This window comes from Amblyomma mixtum, chromosome 4, assembly GCF_055824585.1.
Source record: "Amblyomma mixtum isolate Tamu chromosome 4, ASM5582458v1, whole genome shotgun sequence".
Taxonomy (NCBI): domain Eukaryota; kingdom Metazoa; phylum Arthropoda; class Arachnida; order Ixodida; family Ixodidae; genus Amblyomma; species Amblyomma mixtum.
In genome coordinates this window covers 59,260,902-59,274,410 of record NC_143015.1, presented here as the reverse complement: position 1 = coordinate 59,274,410, position 13,509 = coordinate 59,260,902, and the positions used below count along the sequence as shown (strand labels likewise).

General features: G+C 48.0%; 1 protein-coding gene across 10 annotated transcripts in view; it reads left to right on the top strand.

The window, feature by feature from the left end:
* The first annotated feature begins 442 nt into the window (after positions 1-442).
* Positions 443-13,509, top strand: part of LOC149346562 (uncharacterized) — a 68,866-nt gene continuing 55,799 nt past the window's right edge. For 9 of the 10 annotated variants that reach the window (XM_089586486.1, XM_089586484.1, XM_089586488.1 and 6 more), the window contains exons 1-3: positions 443-687; positions 9,258-9,389; positions 11,117-11,231. The gene's annotated coding sequence lies outside the window, so the exon portion shown is untranslated. The remainder of the gene's footprint in view (positions 688-9,257; positions 9,390-11,116; positions 11,232-13,509) is intronic. The other variant, XM_089586483.1, reaches the window with a different exon arrangement.

Here is a 13,509-nt window from a genome sequence, read left to right as displayed (position 1 = left end):
TGCGAATAATCGCAGAGCTTACAGGAGGAAAGGAACTGATCGGGGTAGCGGGCTTCAAGGAAACTAGGGTGGGGAGAAGTATGGGTCGAGTCGACGCATCTCAGCTGCGGCTAGCCTGAGTAAAAGGACAGGAAGGAGAGCGAAGACGAAACATAGAGAGGAGCGATAGAGGGAAATAATAGGGGGAGGGCGGCAATATACACAATTTACAAACAGAAATATGCTAGTAAAAGCCACCGTAAGGGAAGGGCGCTCTGAGAGTTTCGCCTACAAGGAAAACACAGTCTGGCGGCGCTAGATACACTTGGCGTCGTTGAGAGGAGGATGCCTCCTCGCAAACTTCAGCAAACGAGATTATAGGTGGCGTAGCCTGAGCCGTGCCACGTGACAAGGTGGATAAAACCTTTCGATGATGACGTGTACGAACAGTGTTCGACCAGAACTGGAGGCGAATGGTGGCGTACGGCACGGCGGAGCCGTGCTCTGCTCCTGGGTCATCTTTACCTACCGACGTTGGTGTTTTACAAGGGAAACACGTGTTCCGCATTGCACCCTCCGCTTTCTCCGCTTTCCTTCACCTCCAGACTGCAGGCTCCGACCACAACGCGCCAGGCAAGCGTTCCGCCTTCCTCTCTGAGAAATGACCGAGGCTCCACACAAGGTCCCGGGAGCGACGCTGTGCTCCAGGTTCGACCTTCCTTTTTTCTGTGCATTTCTTGATTCCCTCTTACTGCTCGCGTACATACGAGAACAACAATTGCACTTATTCTGTCTATTACGGCCCAAAACATGGATATTGGTACAGCGTGACCAGCTCTGGGCTTTTCGGTGCGGCGTCCCTGCCAGCGTTGCATGCTGCCTTCAACACCATGTAGCCGCGTGTGGAAAAACAAGGTAGACGACTTTCTTGGTTGTGTTCGAGTCAATAACTCGGTTGCGTTCGCGGTGTCCGCAGGCAAAGGACAGTACAGAAGGATCCAGACATCCGAGGTAGAAAGAAGATAGCTTTCGGGACATTTCCTAGGCTTTCTTTTTGATCTACCACAATGATGACGTAGATTAGGCGGAGGCGGACACGAAGCGGAGCCAGCGCACCTGACCGTGCAATCGTGGCCGCGTTCGACGTTCGATGCGAAGTAACGCACGTGCCGGCATCTTGCGTTTCAGCGTTCGGTGCGCTTCGTGGTTTCTTTTTCGATTCGGCACTTTCTTACAGCTTGCCCTGCCTTGAGACTGACTAGCGATGCCTTGAGACTGACCAGAGGAAGATGCTCTCCTTCTGACACAGCATTAACAGTCAGCGTGCCCGCCGCGGTGGCTCAGTGGTTACGGCGCTCGGCTGCTGACCCGATAGACATGGGTTCGATCCCGGCTGCGGAGGTCGAATTTCGATGAAGGCGAAATTTTAGAGGCCCGTGTACTGTGCGATGTCAGTGCACGTTAAAGAACCCCCGGTGGTCGAAATTTCCGGAGCCTTTCAATACGGCGACCCTCATAGTCTGAGCCACTTTGGCTGCAAGTGCTGCGTCAGAAGGAGAGCGTGTTCCCCTGGTCAGTCTCAAAGCATCGCTGATTACTGAGCCTCAATATTCAATAACTCTTTGAGCCAGCATGGTGGGCAGCATTTAGCAAGGCACTGCCAGTCTTGTAAGATCAATGACAAGAATAAACAAGTATTTTGTACGCCGCTTTTCAAGCAAACGAAGATTATAGGCTGCGCGAAGGACAAGAAGGCACGCGAGATCTTTGAAGCCTGGCAAATTGCTAGATACGGTGCGGAAAAATGTGTTAGCGAGGCATCAATTCACTTGTATAAGAAGGAACTTGACTTTTTAGGTTGATAAGATTGTGTACTTTTGCTTTGGGCGTTAAGTTTGGTTGCGCATGCGTTGCTTTTGAAGGAAGATTGTTTTCGACCAATAAATCAGTTGTTAGTCTACGCTCGTCCTGTCTGCTTCTTTTCTGTGTCCTGTTTCCTGCGTAGTTTTGTGTCTTCAGTATGTCTTACCAACTAGCCTCCCATCACACACTTCTAGAACTCAATATTCAGCCGAAGTTTGCAGGCTTGCCACGGACGGCAAGCTATAAGAGAGTACCGAATCGAAAAAGAAACCACGGAGCGCACCGAACGCTGAAACGCAAGATGCCGTCACGTGCGTTAGCTAGCATCGAACGCCGAACGCGAACCCCATAAACCAAGCCAAACCATTAGACAAGACGCATTACTGGCTTTGCAGGTGGGAGCCTGAACAGCGCTGTGAGGTAGAAAGAACGAACGCCACTAAAAGCTTGTTTCCAGCTAACGCGTCCCACCCTATCGTTTACGCGACAGGGTATTCCAGCTCGTTCGGTCGAAAAGCTAACGGTATCGTAGTTGGCACCGACGCTCATTCCGGCCGTTTGCCGCAGGATGCTCTGGGTGGCATTAACTGATTCGGCGTTTTGTTCAGCCTAATATTAAGGCGGAAGCCTTTAATGCCTCATCGTTGTAAGCAGGAGTTGTCGACAGAAAATGTCACGCTTTTCAATTGGTCGAAATGCTCGTGACGTCACAGTGCGCGAATTTCAAATGGGGCCAATTGTACTTTGGCTAGTAACCATGCAACCAATCAAAGGGATCGTATAGTGATGCTCCAACTAAGTGGGACTGAGTTTAGTTAATTGCTTAATTAATCAATTAGCCTAATTAAGATAGAGGAGAATGAAGAGGTCAGAAGACAGAGGCATAGAAAAGAAAAGAAAGAAAGAAAGAAAGAAAGAAAGACGCGCGTCGCAGCGACAACAGCGTCCGCGGAAGGAGACGTTGCTGAAAAAACATATGTACGAAGCCGCGTTCGCTCCACCACCACGCACTTCCCCACTCAGTTCGACGTAGCTCGTTTCATATACGTTGTGTCGAACATCCTAGACAGTTCCAACATTTGACAGGTGAATGACAGAACACGATGGATAAAAATACAATGATATAAATATGAAATAGCCTAATTAACCTTTCTAGTTAGACCGCATAAATCAATAAAACAGAGAACGAAATTGGTCGAGTTGGGGAATCGAACCAGGGTCTCCGGAGTGCGATACGAGCACGCTAGCCACTCCGTAATGCCAGCTGAATGGTTTGGAATGAACAAAGGCGCGTCTAGCTAATACGGCGTCTTCGTTCACTTCCATCTTCCCCCTTTCCCTTACGGCGAGGTGCAGGTGTCCACCCAGATATGCGAGAGAGATACATTTCCTTTCCTCAAAAAATAAATTTACCGTCCAGCAAGGCGTACAGCCGAATTGGCGATGGCGTTCTGTGGACTCCCTGACAGCGTTGCAAGACGCTGTCGCGTTCCACTCTTACAGGCGAAGCTAAACATGTTAACCACACGTCAGTAACACACGCAGACAGCCAATGGACGCGTCATTCGCTGGTAGCACTTGAATAATCATTCACAACCACATTCGTGGCAGAATGCTGTACTCAGGCTTTCGCCTTGCACCACTTTAGTCGCCAAAGTGACTCCTAATTTTTACTGGTTAAGTTGCAGCCTAGCTTGCGGCAGCAATTCTAACCGCCGACCTATAAGCGGAGGCTGTGGGTGTCCACCGAGATATTCGATACAGTTACTCTGTCATTTTCTTTCTTCAGATCAACCCACCGCGGTGCCTCAGTTGTTACGCCACTCAGCTGTTGGCCCGAAAGATGTGGGTCCGATCCCGGCCGCGGCGGTTGAATTTCGATGGAGGCGAAATTCTAGAGGCCCGTGTGCTGTGCGATGTCGGTGCACGTTAAAGAATCCTAGGTGGTCGATATTTCCGGAATCCTTCACTATGGCGTCTCTCATAGCCTGCTTTCATCGCAAGTTCAATTATATTGCGTTGGGTACATGAGTGCTAGTTTCGAAGGTCTAAAAGAGGCTCTCGTCTGGAGTCTACTCCACGTTACCTCCTCTTTTCTACAGCTTTTTGCCTGGTGACAGATATATCCCCTTTTCTAGTTTGCGCTGTAATATTAGTGTTGTTGTGAAAGGATTCGAATGCATCTGTCGTGAAATATGGAGACTCAACCCGGCTCACTACCCGGCTGCCATCCTCGAGCTTTACTGGGAGCCAGCTCGTTTGCCTCTTCCTGACGTGCACCGGCATCCATAATAGTTCCATGTTCCTTTTGTTTCCGTCTTGATGTCAGGATTTGATATGTCTACATGGAGATCATACCCTGCGCGAAATTGTTTATAGCGACTTTGAAGTGCTATAGTAGGATACAACTTTAAAAAATGGCTGAGGTTTAACTTGGTTAAGCCTGGAGAATGCGAAGCATCATCGTGTCGTGTAATTTGGAGGCGCACAACCACAGCGGCGGCGCGAGGTGGGCCCCCGTTTCTCTACTGTCGTGACGTCATCGTGTCACGTGGTGTGACGTCATGTATCACGTGATTTGGAGGCGCATAACCACGGTGAAGGGCTGAAGTGGTAGCTAAAGTAGTATGCTTCGCATAAAACAGCAGTTCCCAACAGTGCGCCACCGTCCGCGGCATCCTGTATTACACCGCTGGCCATTCGCAACTGTAAATAACATTAGTTTTTAATGGTTCACTATACCAAACAGTCTACGTATCAAAATTCTGGAGCTCATAATTTTTTTTCATGTGATAAGCTTCTTATTTACGTAACAAGAAATGTTTTAGCAGCGGACTACTTTTACGCGGTGGAGGAATTCTGTGCGCGGAGGCTGAATATGTGGGCGGAGCTTCACTGTAGACTTAAGTTGTTTGGTTGGTTTGGTTTGGTTTGGTTTATGGGGTTTAACGTCCTAAAGCGACTCAATCTATGAGAGACGCCATAGTGAAGGGCTGCGGGAATTTCGACCACCTGGGGTTCTTTAACGTGCACTGGCATCGAACAGTACACGGGCCTCTAGAATTTCGCCTCCATCGATATTCAACCGCTGCGGCCGGGATCGAAACCGCGTCTTCAGTTGTATCCGACTGGTTACTGCTTTGATGCGGATCATTCTAATGGCGATAACCATCTCCTCCGCTGTCCGTTCGTTCTGTTTTGACCGAACCGGCCGTTAATATTTCACCAAGTCGTTCACGCCCATGACCAGAAAAAAGTCACCTCGATCTTACTTCGTGTATTTGGGCGATATATTCCAAGTCTTCTACAGCTTGGATTCAGAGGCCTTTTGCTCTTACTATCCTCCGGTCTTCGAGAAACACAGGGTGCATGTTTTTGGGGGGATCGGTTTAATAGTAAGTTCCTCACTTCGCTCGCTGGTTTACCTGAGCGTTTCATTGCTATATTCTGTCATCTAGTCCTATCCAGAGAGAAGTCGTCGGTTCTAGAAACGGCTTTACGACCGACAGGCACACACACATAACTAATGCGTGGGTGAGCCAGTACAGCTGCCCAAACGCTACCTTCACGGCGTTTTTATAAGCACGGGCGAGGGGATGAAGTAGCACCGGAGGCCACTAGCACTGCGGCGCAAAACGCGGGCGTTGCAACGAGCGTCGCAGAGAATGCGCAGCAGCCTTCCACAGAATGCGTTCGCAGACCACAACGCGCGGATGGAACAGCCGATTAAATAGTTGACAGCCGGCGTTCGTGATTCTCTCATTTTTTATTGCGAAAGCGATACTAATCGCACTTTCAAGCCTTCGCGTGACCAGGCCACAGTTACGTTTGACCTTTAGCGGAGTGAATATGGGCGACCTACTCGTTCAGATAACCCGGCCGCAGTTACGCCGCGCACCTGTGGCGCTACTGCCGCTGTGACGTCATACCAGCTGTAGATTGTTTTCTTTCTCTCAGTCGCAACAACATCAAAAACAAAATATAAACAACATTACCGAAGATGCTTTGAGTCGTCGCGCAGCGGCGGCCGGTAGCCACACGTGACCTGTAGACGCGGCGCACTGCGTTCCTTCAGTTGCCGGCGCTGCGCTTTTGCTTTCGCAACCTACCAGGCTTAACCAAAGCTAAGCCCCCGCCAATTTTTCGTACGCGTCTCTTCGCGGGAGGAGGAAGCGCGGTGATAGTGGTGAAAAAACATTTATCGTCTATTAAATTTTTTACACAGAGGTGATTGGGGTAGAGCCCTATTGGCCCTTTCCACTCAAAATACCAGGTGGAGCCCCTATTCCGGGGCCCCATTGGCAAGCAATGTCGCCCGCGTCCGTTGAGCTAAGGCCTTTTGCGTGTTTAGGTTTGACCGCCGAGCAGGGCCGCCTCCCAGTCCCCTCTGGTGGGGCTGTGGTTGGGGGGGAGGGGGGGGGGGGGTTATAGATTGGTTTTATTGACACGCCCAGATCATGTGGAAGGTGTCAGCCACCTCCCCACAGAACTTGCAAGCGCCATCAAAGGATGTGTTGAAATGTTTCAGCACCGCCGGGCACAGTACAGTGTTAGTGAGAATTCTGGTCAGGAGGCGCTCGTCAGCGCGGCCCAGTCCCTTACAAGGGGCCCGGTATCGCCGGTTCTACTCCTGGTAGTAATCGGTAGTGTGTTTCAATGAAAGGGGCAGATTGTCTGATTGGGAGTAGGCTTCCAAGGACAGGGAGATAGCCTCTGAGAGAGTGCGCGGGGGGGGGGGGGGGGGGGGGCTGATCGGCCAGTTCTTTTCCCTGGGCCGCCGCGGTGGCTCAGTGGTTATGGTTCTCGGCGGCTAACACGAAAGACGCGGGTTCGGTCCCGGCCGCGGCGGTAGAATTTGTGTAGAGAGAAAATTCTAGAAGCCCCTGTCCTGTGCGATGTCAGTGCACGTTAAAGAACTCCAGGTGGTCGAAATTTCCGCAGCCCTTCACTACGGCGTCCCTCACAGCCTGAGTTGCTTTGCGACGTTAACGAACATAAACCATAAATCAAACGTTTCCCTGCAGTCCCTGGTGACCAGGGGCCCAAATCAGGTTACGTGGAGTTGGATGTTCGCATCGGCAGCTATATATTGCAGTATGCGCCAGGCAAGCGGGGGATCCGAATGCGGGACCTTCCAGTGTGGGACCTGCGTCGAAGAGAACAGTGTTCAGTTTGCCAGTTACAAAAAACACCGCAATTCGCTGAAGGCACCTGTTAAAGCTATCACATGATAACATTTCATACCTCTCTCTAAGCGCGAGCCGCCGCGGCGGCTCAGTGGTTATGGCGCTCGGCTGCAAACCCGAAAGTCGCAGGTTCGATCCGTGCCGCGGTGGTTGAATTTCGATAGCAGCGAACTTCCAGAGTCCCGTGTACTGTGCTGGGTCAGTGCACGTTAAAGAACTTCAGGTGGTCGAAATTTCCGGAGCCTTCATAGCCGTGTTCCTCATAGCCTCAGTTACTTTGGGACGTTAAACCCCCATAAAGACATTAAAGCGAAACCGCTCAGCGCGACTAAGATATCCGCTGGCAAAATGAATGATATACTGAGCATTTGCTTCCGTGAAAACCATGGACAGCCTCAATTGACCATAAGACTAGACTGGAAACTAGGCTGGCTGATTAGCTTCCTCAAGCGATTCCTAGAGCAGTGCTAGATGCTAAAATTCTTGCAGCTAAAGTTCTTCGGTGAAAGTCAGCAGCAGTATATGTGCAGACGGAACTACGACTTAGTTCGGGTCGCTAATGCTGCCAAATAAAAGGCATATTAGGTCTCTTTATCGAAATCGTGTCCTGCAACGCTTTTCAGGGCAGATGTGGGAGTCTGGAAACTGGAGAGCAGAGAGGCGTCTGTTTTCCTGCTTGTATTGGCGTTCGAGGCTTTGCAGCAGCATGTGCACCCATTGGGTACAGACTATCGCGCATTCTTCTGCCCCACTGACGTACAGTGTTTTTTTAGGTATTGAGCCCAAGCGATCTGCTTCTGAACCTTAAGTCCGCAACCTAACCGAGCCCTCCCAAACGTATATTACTGTCAAATGTGTTTAACATCCCCGCTACAGGGCTTGGAAGCAAACCCCTTGGGCTGTATGTATATTTTTGACAAACTTTTCTTGTTTCGTCCGTGAATTGAGGGTGCACTTGTGAACAGCTAGATCGGTGAGATGACTGATTACACGCACATAAAACTGCTCAAAGAGTATCATCGAAGGATTCTTGCGGCAGTTTAAAAATTTTAGTCCACACACCTCAACACATTGCGCTTCACACAAGGTCCTTGGCTGCTTATGTGTAATAATACCAAACACACCCTTTAAGGATGCCGTTCTGCCTCAGTGCGTTGGGTGAGGCACTAAGTTCTACCTTGATCACAACGAGCTCAGCGAAGCATCGCTAAAAAAAAGGCTTTTAAAAATAGCGCCCTAAAAGGTACCTTAACGGAGCGATGATCTTTTACGCCTGTTATTTGGTTGCATGTTCAGGTTCTCTTGGATGTCTGATAATTATTCCTTCCAGTTTCCTTCTTGGTTTTGTTCGCGACTATTTTAACAAGTTGGTTGAAGAGTTTGTTGTTGGCCTAATTCCGTTTGCAATTGGGAGAATTGGAGCAGTAAAACTTCGCAACATCTTTTATGTTGCTTTGTGTTGTCTGAATAACTTGGAACACTTATGGGGTTCATGAAACTCTGACCGGCTCATATGCAAGTATTTAAAAAGAAGGAACATAAATGGCCAAGTGTTGCAGGCAAGGAATGGTTATCAGCTGTCGCTAGATATTGGTATAAAGCTTAATCCTGCGCGTGGCTTCCAACCAGGGCAAAACACATTTCTAGAACAACCGAATGCGTGTTCCGCAGCTTCCAAGTTGCTGACACCAACCAGGAAGGCCAGAAAAAAGGCACCGAAGGCCCATGAGTTTAACTGCACATGCTTACATCCACACCAACTTTGCGCAATAGTTAAAGGCCCCGTTCTGCAGAAAACCCGACGTCGGCGTTTTGAGCAAAAAATAATGCACATAGCACTGGCAGGCAGTTCCCAGGGTGCAACCTAGGAGGCAAGTAAGCCACCCAGGTGACGTGACCTTGAGGTTTCATCACTACCTGCCCACCGGATAGTGAGCAAACTGCCCACCGTGGCAGGTGGCAATTAAAATAATGGTTGGCCGGTCGGGCATAGCAATCTTGGCCGGAGAAGGCCCAGTAATTTGGCGGGTTTCCATCACGATCAGCATGACAACTCTCCAAGCCAACGTCACCAGAAGTAATGGCATGGGACAAAATTATTTGGAAACGAGAGAAAACGCCTGTGGGTCCGTCGTTGATTCCTGCCTTTTTCTTAGGGCTTTTGATCTGTTCCCGTGATTATGCCTCAACGTAGCCACGATGGAGACTTACGCTAGGTTTTTTGCGCAGGTAACGAGACGTTGAATCTCATTGGGTCGTGTGGAATACCTGCGCCGCGTTTGGACCACTTCCCCAGCGAAGCGTCTCCACTCAGTCTTCGTTTCACTACAGCGACTGGGTGTGCGATGGGAGGTACGCAAGGTAAGAAAGCGACAAGACATCCAGCCAGCATATTACTCGGAAAAACTGAACAGAATTGATGCATTATTCTGCAGTGCTGAATGGCCTGTAGAAAAAACATGGATTGCCTGTTGTTGGCTGTTGTTGGCCATCCAGGTGGTTTACAGTGGCCAACTAGTAGAAAAATGCAGATATTTGCGTAGGCGAGTGCCAGTTACAGCACTCAAACTATTTATCATCGCATTCACCTACTCGCACAAAGGAATTAATAAGCGTTTGGAAGGTCAAGGAATTGAATCCAGGCGGAGTCGGCAGCATTGCACTGCATGCAGCAGGAGTATCCGTGTTGGAACCCTACCGCGGCGGCCGCGTTTCAATGGAGGCGAAACAACGCGGCCGTATGCTGCCGATTTAGTGAACGCTACAGGTCCCCAAGGTAGTCGAAATTTTTCCGGGGACCCCCGTTTTGCGCAGCTCTTTTTTCCTCCATTTCTTCTCTCACTCCCTTCTTTATCCCTTCCCTCACTGCGCGGTTCGGGTGTTCACCGAGGTATGTAAGACAGTTTTTGCCTGAAAACAAGTTTAAGGCGGAATCCTGTAATAGCTCATACTGTCGGCTCGCACTATAGCTGTCCATCAAACGGGTGACGGGTGTTCACCAAGATATGTGAGACAGTTACTCCGTCATTTCCTTTCCTCAAATATAATTTTTATTTTCTTCATTACCCACCTCTTCTAATTCTTGTTTCACTCCCTTTCCTGCCTTCCTATATGGTACGGTTCAGGTGTCCACCTAGATGAAAATTACTGTGCCATTTCCTTTCCTCAAAAATGCCTTGTGTTCAAAGGTGTTTCCAACCTGTTTCCAACCGTGGAGTCCCTGGCAGCGCTGCAACACGCTGTCGCGTTCCACTCCTAAAGACGTCATTATGCGTCTTAAGCGTCATTAATTTCTAATTAGTCACTGATCAGTAATTGTTTACGAATTAGTAAACAGTCATGATTGGCAATTACTCACTAGTATTTCCTCAAATATTGGGTGTGACTTCATCCAGTGGTGACGTCACCAGTGCCACAGAGGCAGTGAAAGTGGTGCGGAAAACGCTTTCGCCTCTACGCACATTAGAGAGCCTAAGTGCCCCGCGATTTTTTCAATCTTTCAATTGGAAAACGCACTGCATGCTACGTGCGACATCAAAGCCTCTTAAAACGAAACGCGCGTGCTCGAAATTTCAAGCGCTTCACTTTCTTCTCCGCCGTAACACACTCGCAATTTTGTAATGTGAAACCCGGCACTCCGGAACAAAATGACAAGGCTTTTCCCGCGTTTTTTTTTGTCCATAGGCAGAAGGAAAATGCCAGGCGCCTTCATTTATAAGTGTTTGGAGGCGCAGAAATCTGCGCCTGCCTTTTGGTGTGCATCTATGAAGTACAAAAAATTGGACATTCAAGGCCCTCCGAGTGCCTAAGCATGAAAGGAGCTTCCAGAGGCCGCGGAGTATTGGTGGCTATGAGCTCTTGCTCTGATTCTCCAACGCCATGTCCTAAGTTTACAGTGGTCTGAAGCCGAAAACTTCAAACTTTGTCACTAAGCTCCGTGAAAGCGTCAAGGTTATGCCTCCTTGCCAGACGCTGCCTGTCCTGCCTTAGCACTAAGCACTTTAGATTTCGCGCTTGTATTGTTTCATCAGCTTAACTTGACACCGGTGTCACAATGAGGACGCAAAGTTTCTTTTTCCATCTTTCAGGCCTAGCGCGGGCACCAGTCGGCACCGCAGCGACCCGAACATGAGCGCCTCCTCCTGATGATGGCTGTGCGACGATGACTGCACCGACATTATTTGAAACTCTTGCATAAACCGGGTAATTAACTTGTGTTGAAGCAGCGAGATTCGGGTGTCACACACTCTTTGAAATGAATATCAAGGAAGGTATTTATGTGTGATAAGATATGAAATATGAAGTGTGATGCTCCACTCCGCCGTCACTTCCTTCGAAACAGGTGTAATCCACTTGCTCTGAGCATTTCAGTAATACATGATGTTTCACCTAAGGCGTTAAACAAATTTTATCGCAAGTCGTGCAGTTGCTTTAGAATGAATTTCTGAAAAATGTGTTAAATTATATGGAATTTATATTTTGATCCCCCTTCCACCTTTGCAACCCTCGAAACCCGTGTAGTCCACTTGCTTTGAGCATTTGAGTAATAGACTGTGTTTCCCTTAAGACTTTATGCAATTTTTATCGGATGTCGTGCAGTTGCTTTAGAACAAATTTTGGAAAACTTAAGTGTTAAAATATATGAAACATGAAGTTTATTGTTCCGTTCCGCCGTGGCTACCTCGGAAACTCGTGTAATCCTTTTGCTCTGAGCATTTGGTATTTCACCTAAAAGTTTGCACAATTTTTAAACCTACGCTTTTTTTTAGTTAGAAGAGCACTTTTCCGGCATAGCATTGTCGGGAGTACAGTACATCAGAATACAGATAAGATGTGCTAACCAACAGCCTGGTTAACTAATATTTAATAGTTAACATTTTATCTAAATTACTGCTAGGCTGGTTAATTATTGAGAGGCGTTTAGCCCACCCTAAGTGATATCCAAATCAGCTTTTAGAATTTTGAAAAGGTGGTTACCCTCGGTGCTTTGGCACATCAAATTTTGGGTATATTGTTCCAAAATACCTGTGCTTTCAAAAAGCCTGTAGGCAAAGGAACTCGTTCAATGCACGTAACTCGCCGAAATAGCCAAAATGTGTTGGGTCACAGCGCCGACGGTAGTTGTGCTTTCGAAATTCTAAAAACTTTTATGGATATTATTTACAGTGGGCTAAACGCCTCTCAATTATTTAAGTCTTACAGTAATAGTAAAAAAGCTAACTATTCAATATTAACCGTCCTGCTAGTAGTTCAGCTGTATCCTAATGCGCTACCACTGACAATGCTGTATCAAAAACAGCGCGCTTCTAACTAGAAAATCCTATTTTTAAAAATTATGGGAAGTCTCGGGGTGACACGCCATGTATAATAAGGTTTTGCATAGGCTGGAAGACAATATAAAAACGGCAGCAAAAGAACTAGAACCATCAAAAGTACCCGTGCCCTGAACATGCCAGCTGGCATTCTGTAAAGCAGGCCATTATGAGATGGCTTCAACGGATGAACAGCAGTGTGGATTTTATTTGGAGCCTGTCAAGACCGAACGCTTTGAAAGGGAAAGTATATGCTGGAACGTTTCGTATGCGCGACGCATATAGAATTAAGGACGTGCGTGTTGAAGACATGTGGAAACATTACGCTTTACAAATAATTCCTGTATGCTTTCACGTACTTCTCGTTTTGTAAACACATGAATAGCTTCCCCTCGCCCCTTTATTTCATTACATTCCCTGTTTCATAGAATATTTTCTCCAGTGTCACTTAGTTCAGTATTTTTTCACATTCCCGGTCTTGAATTGTGGATGCCTGCAGGGATGCTTGAGCCACTCAAAATTATAGGGAGGTGACACTTCTCGTGACACGCCACTGCACAAAACTGCAGTTATGAAATTTCAGGCATCATTATTTCTCGCACCAGCAGTTGCTGGCCAATTTTTCTAACGTGTTAAATCAACGGCTGCCTTCAAAGAGCACAGCGCTGGGAAGCCCGAAGCACTTCGCAAGTTTGCTTGCTGAGGGAAACAACGTTTTTTGCAGTCAGATGCGGGCCTGTAAATTCCAAACTAGTCATTGTAGTGCTGTACTAAGAGTCGATGTTTATGAAATGTTCGATGCCTTCATACCGGTGTTTTTTTTTCTGCCAAGGCCCTTACAGTGCACCGAAGCAAGTGTGAAAGCAGATCACACATGCGAGCTAAAGACGATTGTCTGTACGCTGGCGTGGTTCGGAAGTTATCGCTTTCATTTACACCGACCAGTACCAGTGAACTTTCCCTCTCATTAGGGCTAATCTCTCCAAATCATTGCGCAAGAATGACTACCAAGTTGGTGCCTAAGGAGAAGTACTTTGCTTAGCTGTTTCACAATAACAAAATCCGTTGGGAACCCTTAGACCAAGTAGGGCAGGATTTATCTGACGATGGCTTTACTCCGTTCCATAGATCTTTTTTCTCTCACCTGAATTTTGACAGCGGCGAAACTG